General features: G+C 40.8%; 1 protein-coding gene across 1 annotated transcript in view; it reads left to right on the plus strand.

Annotated features, from left to right (window-relative positions):
• Nucleotides 1-4147: 4147 nt before the first annotated feature.
• Nucleotides 4148-12260, plus strand: part of rims3 (regulating synaptic membrane exocytosis 3) — a 44260-nt gene continuing 36147 nt past the window's right edge. The window contains exon 1 of the mRNA XM_042506641.2: nucleotides 4148-4373. The gene's annotated coding sequence lies outside the window, so the exon portion shown is untranslated. The remainder of the gene's footprint in view (nucleotides 4374-12260) is intronic.

The following is a 12260-nucleotide window of genomic DNA, read 5'->3' on the forward strand; positions in this document are numbered from 1 at the left end:
TACAAGCAAAAAAAATCCAGCTTTTTAACATTTTAGTGAAGCACAAATAAATACTAGGCAAGTGTAAATAGCCAAGGAAAGAACAGGTAGTTTGATGCCTCAGGTTGGATATTATTCTCCCTCTGTTTATAGTTAGAGATCGTAATGTGACACCAGGCCCATCTGTTAAAAACCATCCATCTTCACCAGCTTCCAGACCCACATCCACTAAAAGAGAGGAAAGTGGTAGTGCAGGGATGACAATGAGTGAGTAAGCTGTTCAATACGTATTCATTAGGTGCTGAACACCCGTTGGGACCACAAGTAGAGGAATACAGCGACAAAGAGACAGCAGTGAGCTATTCTGCTGCCATAGGGGCTCACGGCTCTGCTGACGCGAGCATATTTTCAGCTGACAGGGAGTTTGTGATATTGGCGAGAGGTGAAACTGAGCTAGAGGTGCCTCTCATGTGTGTCTTAGTGTGAGCCTGAATGTGTGTGTGTGTGTGTGTGTGCATGTGTGAAAAATCAAGTCGGAGATCAAGTATCTCATGGCCGGGTCAGAGGCACAGAGAATTATTCCTAATACTGCTTTTTCTCTCCTACTTCTCAGTCTGTCAGCACTAACCTCCCACCCACCCCCTGCTTGCAGATAATACATAAATAATTCAGCAGATTAATGAACGATTGAATAAGATCTCATGAAAAGGCACTTGCAGTGTTTAAATTGCCATCCGGTGACTCTTAAATACATATTACAGAAATATATGCATGTGTGAATCCTTGTTTCCCCAACAGCAAATTAAAGCAGATTTAATCACTAACTGCAACAGCATCAAACTGCCAGCCTGCCTGTGTTCATGTAATATATGTATGAGCTGCACAGAGTGAATAAGGGCAATATTAAAGATGAGGGATGAGCATATGGATAGCTGCACACACACACACACAAGCTTTACAGGCATAATTTTACATCACTATGCAGTGCATTAACCCTCTGAAACCATCACTCTTCTTTTGCTGTATTCAAACGCCTTTTACAAGTGTTTAAACCTTTGAAGCCTAAAGAAACTAGTTTGATTTCTTTCAAAAACATTGGAAAAAGGCAATGAGCAAATTGGCAAGAAATATCTCACACATTTATTTAGTTTAGGGTTTTTTTTTTTAAGCCAGTGGGAAATTTCCAGAGAACCACATTTTTGACTATCATGATAATTTGCAGAATTGCAATTTTGAAACAGTTTTTTAGGTCATTTTAGTGTTTTTGTTTTTGCTAAATGTCAGGTCATTTTCTTGCATTTTCTACTAATTTCTGGGTCATTCTTACCAATTGCACACTGCCTTCTTCACATGTTTTTTTTTTTTAATTTATTTTTTTTTTTGAAGGCATCAAGCTAGTTTTCCCTGGTTTCAAAGCGTTAAGACCTGTATATGATAATGGTACAATTTAAGATTTCAATTCACTCATTTTAATTGTGTTGAATACCTTTTGTAAATCCTCCATCCCTCCTGGGGATTGTTACCAAAAGGAAGCTTATATTTTGCAGGATGACATTTGAGTTGAACAGACACATACACTCACCTGTCATGTACTGTACACGCTGTCCTGCTTCTTCCTTTAATCCCAACTCTGCCCCACCCTCCTGTGAAGTCACAGCTTACTCATACCCGGTCGCATGACTCCAATGTGTGCTATAATTCAGTTGACCGTGACCTGACTGCAGCAACTTGGACCAGTCATAGTGCACACTGTGCTCCAGTATATATAACACACTTTTTCATTGGGGAAATGGGGGTTGTCCGTGTTGTTAATTCCCTGTATGCTGTGGTCGTGTATGTATGTCAGAGCTATAAACAAATCAATCCTTTGAATTATGACTTCTGCCTGCAGCTATTAAAATTCCTCCTCCATTTCTAGATCCTCCAGATCAGCATTTTTGCAGTACCTAAATGCATGCATTGTGCTCATAGCCATAACACAGCCACTGGGGTCACTACATCAGCTGATGACAGCAACAGATGCTCCTACCACCGCTTGAATCCCCTCTCTCTACAGAATGCCAATGAGCTGATTCGGATTCAGTGCTGGTATTAAAGTTTGATGGGGCCTGATTCCACTCGACCCTCCTTATGGTGCAGCAGAGAACAAGAAATTGATTGTGTTGTGCCACAGCGGTTCGCCTATGGGAAACAGGGCATTGATCCAAGGCCTGTGATTTATGTCTGTTTGAGTGGTTTGCTGCATGGGTGACTGAGTGGCACATATTTCACATGCGAGGATCTGGACCCGGGTTTATGTGCTGCAGATGTTTATGGGTTCATATTAGTATCAGTGCACCATGTTCTTCTCACACACTGACAGTAATAACACACTGTAGTGGGTAAATACTGTCAGCACAGAGAATATACTGTATGTGAGACCGGAGTGGGTGAGGCCTGGATTATTTGAACCACAGTGGCACTAAGAGGCTGGGCAGATAATTATGCTACATTACATTAATTTTATCTGTGTATGCAGACAGCGCTGCCTGAGCTCCCTTTTTTCATCTGTGCTCTGCACCAAACTGCAAAAGACAGTGTCCTACATGTGGTAGTGTATTTAATACAAATTACAAATACTTTTCAGTAAACATCATGTCTGATTTTTTTCTCTCTCAAGCAAGTTTCAAGTCAATATGGTGCCCTTAAAGGGACACGGGGGAGAAAAAAAATAGATGGCATAATAAAAAGGAAATCGGATGGTGGGAAAAATCAGATGATGGGAAAACAAGGTTTGATGGTGGATTCCAACCACTATTACCAGAAATTGCAACTGTTCTTTAATGCAATCTGCGAAATGATCCAGTGAATCAGATTCTGCATTTCTCACTCTTGAAAACCACTACAGTCTACTTAAAGGGGTCATATCTGGACTGGATTAAACCAGAGAGGCTAAAAGGATAATTTAAAACATGATTTAAGGTTTGTGAACCCTTTATTCTATTTGTGAAAATTAAAAAAAAAAAAAAAGGGGGTAGATTTCACTGCTTTTTAAAAATCTAGGCCACATTGGATCATGTCTCTCTTGAAAACCACTATATTTACACAGGACTGGATTATCCCAGAGATGTTAATGATTATTTAACACAGTTTCAGATTCATGAAACTTTATTCTGTTGGATATGGGCCTGTACTAGTGGTGTCAACATGTGGAAAAAAAAGCAGTGAAATCTTCCGTTATTACATTCTCACAAATAGAGGAAAGTTTTCTAAAATTTAAAACTGTATAATATTTAGCATTTCTGGGATTAGGGATGCATGTTAATTCCAGCATGTCATCAGCAGATATTGGTTTTAAAATGAAATATCACAATCAGCCAGTGTGCTGATTTCTGCCAATATGACCAATGTTTTTATTTATTTATTTAAAATTGACAAAAGGAACGTGTAGGCTACAAAGCATCAACCCTAAATTTCAGTATTTTTTCTTTTCTTTTTTTGCACAATAAGTGAATATTAAATACATTGAAAATTAGTGTAGTCTGTCTTATGTCTCCATCTGCTGGTGGGCCATCACAATAATATGCAGAATATGATACAGAAGAGACTTGATAATCACCAAATTGAGGTGGGAAAAAAGTGGATATATCGATACCGGCATTGGTTATCGACCAGATGAGTTGTTATGTATCAGCATATAGGATATCAGTAAAAAATGCAATACCATGCATCCCTATCTTGGATCATCTAGTCCAGGTTTGACCAGTCTCAATATAGTGGTTTTTGATCTGAACCTGGTCTAATGTGGTCAGCATGCGAGAAACGCAGTGAAATCTACCTGTTTGCACTCTCACAAATAGAATAAAGGTTTTACAAATGTGAAAGTGAGTTTCAGATTATGTTTAGCATGCTTTCAAAACAGTAAGAGGTGTAAAAAGCCGAGGATCGGTTGTTAAACGGTGTAAATTCCCTTTAATCTCCCTTTAAATGCTGAATCGGAAGCCAACTTTAGCGTTCATTGGGCATTCATGTGCAATTAACTTGGTGATGTGAACCAACTCAGGGCAACATCCTGATCCCCCCATCTCTGTCACCATAGATCTATAGTGTTTATTCACGGTTCCCTCATAAGACCACACAATGTCGCTGTTTGCCATGCTGCTGAAAGCAACCAGGCTTAATCTCATCTCTCCTCTCTCCCCTCCTCTCCTCCCTCCACAGCAGCGTCTCTCACCGCGCCTTGGATGCCGTGTGAGCAGCAGCACTGAGCGGAGCGAAACCGTCCAGCAAACCGACGTCCAGCACCGCAAAAATAAAACCCAAACGATGACCTTCTTACAGATACGACAGAAGCAAACAATCATTTGACAACTTCCGACCCCACACCTTGCCTTCGCCGCTCCTTGCTGTAAGCGGTAAGTGCTCTGATTCCTTTTTAATTGCGGGGCTCGCGGTGCTTAATTTCCGCACAGGGCAGCGGCAGCGCCAATGGATTGATATTCTGAATCATGCAATTAATAGCAGATGATCGGGGATAAGAGGTGCATGGCCCAAACTGGGCGCAGTCATGTGAATTTCTCTTTATTGCTACAATGTATAGGTCTGTTGTGCAGGCAATGGGCAACAGATTAAATGATTGCTATCAGCTGGGAAGACTTTCTCCCTTTTTGCTCTCAATGAAGCATTAGACGCCTAACAATGCCAAGATGTACTTAAAGGTTTCAGTTTAATGCTTCTTTACTCAATCTCATTAACTGTTTAAAGGGATTGATGTGGTCATATGAGATGGTATAAAGATAATGCACATTGAACCTGTAGGAGAGTGATTGCAATGTGACCTAAATAATCATTTTTTTCTTTCATTTCTAAATTAATATGAGTAGCCTATGCATGCTTTTGACATTTAAATGTGCTCTAATGAAATTTTAAACAATGTTACCAGAGAAATGGAAAACTAACGGTCTGTTGATTTATTTAGCCATGTAAAGACAAGCATGTAAGTGGTCAACTTTGCACTTTTGCTGGTCATCTTTATTAGGGTTGCATGGGGTCAAAGGCATAGAGGTGCATCAGAATGAACCAGTTGCTACCTCTTTTTTTGATTGTATGTGTGAGTGCATGTGAGCAAGGGTGACAGTAACAGAAGGGGGAAGGGAGTGTGAGGGAGAGAATAAGCTCTTTTTTTATTTTTTAGGTGTCTGTCCTCTGCCAGCACTCAGGTCAGGCCAAGTGCATGCTGAGGTGTGAGATTATATCAGATGGTCGCACACACAGACGCAAACATGACAGTGTCCAGATCTCAGCTCAAACTGTGTTCCCCACCTGTGGATGGTGGCAGAAACACATGATGGGGCTCCAGAGCTTCCTGTGTCTTTCTCTAAATCTTTTTTTTCATAGAAAATCTAACAATCCAAAAGCTCTACATGTGTAATTGTTCGTGTTAAGCACATTGTGTGAAGCACAAAGTGGGTACATTAACCTGCACTAAAGGAGTGTGCCCTCCTTGGCCCGTTTTGAGGAGAAAGAGAATAATTATCCACGTGCTTAACTCTTGAAATCCTTGCCCGACTCTCACTTGATCCTCTGAATAATCCATTGAGGCAGTAAAAGCTGCAAAGAGACTCAACACTGTCCTCTGGAAAGTCATGTTTCTGTATCTCCATTTACACAAAATTCAAAACATTTAAATGCAGAAGCCATTTTCCACAAAGTTGGAAATCTATACTAGTCCAAAAAAAAGAATCTGTCATCCTTTCTGACGTCTTCAAACAGCTGCGCCACACAGCTTACATTTATGAAGTATTCATGCATTTGTGTCACAGTTTAAGGTCCAGGATTAGATGGGTGTGGTTACCAAGCAGATTTGAGAGGTGTGACATACAAGTTCAAAGGGGCAGAACGAACCCCGTACTTCTGAAATATTCACCAGGGGGGGAAATATGTGTGCATGTGTGTCTATGAGTATGTGTTTGAGTCAGACAGTATCAGATAAGCTGGCTGCTCAAAAGGCCAGCCTGAACGTTATGCACTGTATCATCTTCCATCAAAGAGTCTCTGCCCACACACATACACACACATGCACGCACACACACACTTCTCAAAAATGATAGCTGGAAAGGGCAAAGGCAAAGTCCAGTGCAGCACACACCCACACACATATGCACTGACACATCTGACCACACTTCAGATCTGTAGCTGGCAGCTGCTGGTCCTGGTTGTCTTTGAAATGAAAACAACCAAGGGGCAGAGCAGACACTTATCATAGTAATGAAGCAGGCTTCAGAGTGTGCGTCTGGGTTTAGCTTCATATGTGAGTGTGGTGTTGTTGCAGTGTGGTTGTGTTGCGGTTGCAGTGTATGTGGCTCTGTACACTTGTGGACAACCATTTGCAAGGCGCAGTTTAACGGCCAATTGGTATGTGTCATCAAAGAGAGTAACTGTGATTGGTTTACAATGAGTGTTTGGTCTGTATTGCGACTCTCTTCCCCCTTCAAACTAGACTTGCTAATGAGGCACTATAGTGTTGTGTGAGATTATTTTGTCCACTCAGAATGAATCACATCCACAAGAGTTTAGCTGATATGAATGTGGATATGGACTTTGACCTATATTTTTGAAGTTTGTATTTTTCCTTACAAAAGTCTAAGATTATCCAGTTGAATGCCTCTGTATTTTTACCAAGCTATATTGGATTCTGCAACAAAAGTCCACAGGAAATCAATTCCTCTCAACACCTGATACATGTTTAAAGGCTGCTTCAGCAGCAGAGGTGACCTCCATCATGTGCATGTGAGTCACTCGCTTGTTAACCTAAAACCTGTCTCTGAGACAAAAGTCTGCTCTGCTTTTTGCTAAATTAAATACTAGAAAAAAACAGAGATAGCAATTGTTAAAAAAGCTATTTACCATTACTGTATCTGTAGCTGTGTGGGGGTAATTGTCAATTTGTGTAGTTTGTTGTGCGTACAAGGAACTGCATGTTAATTAGAATTTAAAGAGTAACTAAACCCCCTGACTTTTAGTTTGAGTGTCTCCTCCCTGGAATCAGAAAAGGGCAGCACTAGGAGGGAGATTAAGGCACATGCAGTCACGCAATCGTGCTGCCTCTCGATCCACAGCACCTCTCTGCCCCCCCCACACAAAGTAGTCGACAAGGGGAGACAGGGGGCTTGGTTGATGATGTAGAGTCCTGATACCAGGATCAGCCAGTAGTAAAATTACGTTGTAATAACCAGGTTTCAACCTTTAGAGGGCAGTCACTATGCATATTTATAATGTAATATGTAGAATGTAAATACTTTATACTCAAATGTCAAGAGTTGGACCTGAATCAATCAATAACACTAATAAATACACATCTGATTGCTTTTCAACTAAAAAAAAGTGGTAAGGGGGTTAAGAAAGACCTAGGCTACTGGAAGAAATCTAACTTAAAGCTGATTTATAGTTGCGGTGGCTTCACGCAGAGTCTACACTGTAGCCTATGCAATTTGCTTATGCCATTGGGAGCATTTTACTTGTACATTGGTGTGTCTGTGTTGCCTTTACATTGCAATTTCTAAAACGCTAGTTGGCGGCGTAGACTGTACAAAGCTAAGGTGACGTGATCCATTGGTTCGTGGACTTCCACTTTTAAGCCTTGAGTTTGGCATTTCAGAAGTCGTCATCTTGTTTTTTTTGAGGAGGTGCTTGTTCAGCTACGGCGTACGGTATGCATCTACAAACAAGCAAACACTCAAACATGCAAAGCAACCCCAAAAATAAGGTCACATATTAAAGTAAGATAGCAGAGAAATGCATTAAAAGCCTATGATGAAGTCTTAAAAACATAAGCAGGAGAGAGATAAATATACAGCTCTTATCTTATCCTCCCTCAGAATCTGACTATGTTCGTATCCCTTTCAGAGGTTTAGCAGTAAATAAGACTGGGAGGCGTGCTTTGGTTGACCCCGGTGGGGGTCCCCACAGGCCTGTTTCAGCCCCCATTCGCACCACACAACCCATACTGTTTAAGCTGGGACTTGGTGATCCAGACAGGGTGAGTGGGGTGAGTCTGTGCGCTACTCTGCCCCGAGCCGGCAACCAGAATCCCAGGTGGGATGGAGCGATGGGGCGAGGTGGCTGAGGGGGTAGTGAGAGAGATGTCACTGACCACATTAGTCACCAGAGAAAGCAGGCCATGAGTCAGGAAAGCTCCCAGTCTCATCCATCACGCCCCTCTTAACCCACTTTCCTTCCAGTCCAGCCACTTCGGCTTTTTATTTTTCTATTTTCTGCTATTTCTCCATCCCCCCCTGCTGCTGACAGTAACTTTCCTATCCTTCTTTTGATAGTGATGAAAAGGAGACGAGGGCGCAAAGAGAATGGCTCAGTGCTGGACAGGATGCAGCAAGAGATGAGAGGGAGAAGAGGTTTAGGGCCAACCTTTGGAGTGCAGCAAGGGAAACTTTCTTTTCCCAAACAACTTTTACATTGGAAGATGATACATATAAAATTGTTTAGTCTTTGACACTGTAGGGAGACAAAGAAGATGACGCAGTGTGTCTCATTTTCACACCAGATTCCCCATGGTGGTGTGTAGAGATAAACCCTGTGAGCTGGTGATACTGCTGTGGGTAATAAGTGATGATATGAGAGAAGTTGCATTTCTCCAAAAGGCTGCTGGCTCAAATCTTGGACAAGGTATTTGATTCACTGCTGAGATGAAAACATTGTATTGCTAGCTCAGCTGTGGAGGGATTAGTGTGGAATGTGGGGGAAGCTGGGGATGAGTGATTGAACGTTTGAAATGACACTCCAGAGTAGTGATTTGATGGTTATCAATGTGGCTTAATGCCAAAAGTGTTTTCATATAATTGTTATTGCTATATAAGGATAAGTGTGAGCTCAGTTTACCTGTTTTTTGTGCAGTGTGGTGCAGACAGAGAGACTGTTGTAGGGTAGCGTCCATCAAGAGGGCTCAATGATCTAAAATTTTCATATTGGTTGATAGCGATACAAGTCAAATCACTATTTCATTTAAGTTGGGGGCTGGTTTTTGCTCCTAAGTGAAAGCTGAAGAAATCATATGGTTAATTGTGGTTTAAACTGTTGATTATTGTCAGAACATGACAACATTTGCCAAACGGCAGAGCATTTCACAAGTCAGAGGTATCATCAAAGTATTATAGATAAATTAAATAAACAGATGAAGAAATGTTAACTTTGGTCAGCAGCGTGTCTAACTCTGTACAGATGGTTCTGTAAAAAGAGCCCTGTGCTCCTTCATTTTTGCCCAGTGAATGCAGGTAAACACTACCAGCAGTATTTACAGTATAGTGTTGAAGTGTTATATGGAATTCAAGTATGCATTATACTGCAATTAATTCTGTTTCAGACAAATGGTCTTTTACTTTTACATCTCTTCTTTTACTGCTATTGCTACTGCTTTGATCCATCTGTTTCTTTATTGCTGTTATTGGTCAGAGATGTATGCTGCACATTTACTATTTTACTATATATATGTGTGTGTGTGTGTGTGTGTGTGTGTGTGTGTGTGTGTGTGTGAGCAGCACAGACTAAACAAATGTACAGCTTCATCTCTGCGGTGTTTATAACATTAATGATTCAAAACTCCATCAGCTCAGCGCGAGTCCTTGAAGAGCCATAGTGACCCATTTTACAGATCAAACCTAGAAACAAAATAAAATCCCTTTGCAACAGCCAAAGGAAAAGACAAGGGCCACCTCCTTTCACCTGTATGTTAATTAAGTGAAAAAGAAATATTCAAAATATTCAATTAAAAAGAGGCATTTCACGACTATATTATTTTAAACAACTTGAGGCTAATTTGACCCTTTAACTGTAGCTAGAAAAAAAATTAAACCTTTGCCGTGGCTGACTGGACATGATCCTGGCAATTTGTGTGAAAACATGATGTGACTGATCGAATTTATGTCTACTGTCACAAGGTGATGTAGAGGGAGTGACTCGATGACTCACCTCATTAAAGATTTTATTGGATAAAAAAATTTGATTGGGCCAATGAGGGAGGCAAAGCGAAAGCTGCTTATGAACTCCCTTTTCTGTTCATTTCATGGCTGTTAGCATTTGATACAGATTTGCGTGTATGTGTGCACCAGGCATAATATTGCTCTGCAAAGTGTGAAATGGGAAATTTGTGAATATCTTACGGTGATGTGAGTGTATGTGGTCAGTTAATTTTCTGACACACTGTACTTTCTCGGTCAATGTGATACTGAAGAAATCAAATCTGTGTCAAAGCAGTGTTTTACAGAAAACTTGGATACAAATTCAGGTCCATCAGCCAAGACATGGGTGTCAACGGCCTCTATCATTCAATATTTGGGCTCTTTCTCCTGCCACACTCTGGCTTGTACATTCAGTACAGCATATGTGTATTTGCACTATGCTGGGTTTCTCTGTGTTGGATTTTGTGTGTGATCCATTTGGCTCTCAGTTGTCTCACAGCCTGGCACTCTTTACTCTGTGTGTGTGTGTGTGTGTGTGTGTGTGTGTGTGTGTGTGTGTGTGTGTGTGTGTGTGTGTGTGTGTGTGTGTGTGTGTGTGTGGAGCTGCAAAACCAAGCCTTCTGTTTTCATGCTTTAAGAGACCTCTTATTATTAGAGAGATATACCAGCCACACACACACACATGCACACACACACACACAAGACCAGGCCCAACACAATGGCTGACACATTCAATATTATAACCTGGGAAGTTTCCATGGTAGCCTCAACAGGAAGTGCATTACAGCTCCTGCCTCTTCATGTGCACTGTCGGTGTTCGTTTCTTCATCATGAATTTCTTATTCATTCTAGCTATTTTTCACTCTTGCACTCATTGCAAGATGCATGAGAACAACATCTCTAGAAAATAAACATCAAAAAATTATATATATATGTAGTGACAACACCAGTTACATCAATACAAATTACCTGGGAGAAATGAAAGAAGCACACATGACCCGAAAAACAATAACTCCATAATTTCATTAAAAATACTGTAATGTTTCAGCTAGGATGACGAGTGACATGCCAGCTCTTTATGGTAAACATTCACATCCAGATAACCATGGCAACTTAATAGTCTAGACCTGTGACTGTATATAAAGATGGAAAGGATGTCTTCACTTCCTGCAATGTAAAATAAAATGAAGCCAAAATATCCGAAATATAAAATCATATCATCTTGCACTGGAATCATCATTTGGAGCCAGAGTCTGTATGTTAGCAATTTTATCTGTATTGTGTTCCTGCTCATACACTGGTCTGACCAGTCACGAGAAGTGCTTTTAAACGTGAACACATCAATTTGCTGTCAATCATGATGTCAAATCCCCTTTTGAAAGCATCAAAAAATGAATTAAAACAACTCTTAGCAGAAAAATGAACGATTGAACACTCATCAGTGTGATAAGAACTACCTAAAATGACAGAAAGCATCCAAATTGATTTGACATTGATTCACACACGCCGATTTATATTTCTGCTGGCTCAAAACAGAGCACCCCCAACCCCCATCCACTTGAATTTCTACTCTGTTGTTGTTGTTATGTATGGTGTCCTCTTTTAACCAATGTCAGTTTTACATAACTACACTAGCAAAATTAAACTAACTTAATAAGGTGACTGCAGATGAACAATAATAACTCTTAATAGATGAATATAACTGCGATCCAAGCAGAAGTCACTCATGGCTCTTTTATTTTGGGAGCAGGTTGCACAAAAAAATGAAACGAATGATGTGGCAGCTACAAAATTTTCTCTCAGGAGAAGCTAAACTGGCAACATCAGCAGGAAAAACAAAACAGGACTGGAAAGGTCCAGAGGCCACATACACACGGCTCTACACACACACACACACACACACACACACACACACACACACACACACACACACACACACACACACACACACACACACGACAAACTGCTCTGTCCATGGTCCTGAAATTTAAGTGACCCTGTCCATTACACCTCTCCTGGCCTGACACAAAGTATTTATCAATCAATTTATGACTAACATTTCACACCATGAAATTTAACCATCTACATGTAGACCAAAGATACTCAACTTGCATTGCTTGGGGGACAAAATGACAGGAGGCCAGGGGCCAGTCGCAGCAGCCCCATACATGTTTGTAGGATTTTAGGACATTTCTAGTATTTTAGAAAATTAGGGGCTTAGCGAAGACCTCTGTTGGGGGGTGCGGAGGATCCTCCCCTGGCACTTTTTTTCATAAACAAGCTCTAGTTTGATGCTGTTTCATTTACTTTGGCAACTTACCTATACTAAAA

The sequence above is a fragment of the Plectropomus leopardus genome, chromosome 17, assembly GCF_026936395.1.
Source record: "Plectropomus leopardus strain MGB_pleo_1.0 chromosome 17, ASM2693639v1, whole genome shotgun sequence".
Classification (NCBI taxonomy): domain Eukaryota; kingdom Metazoa; phylum Chordata; class Actinopteri; order Perciformes; family Serranidae; genus Plectropomus; species Plectropomus leopardus.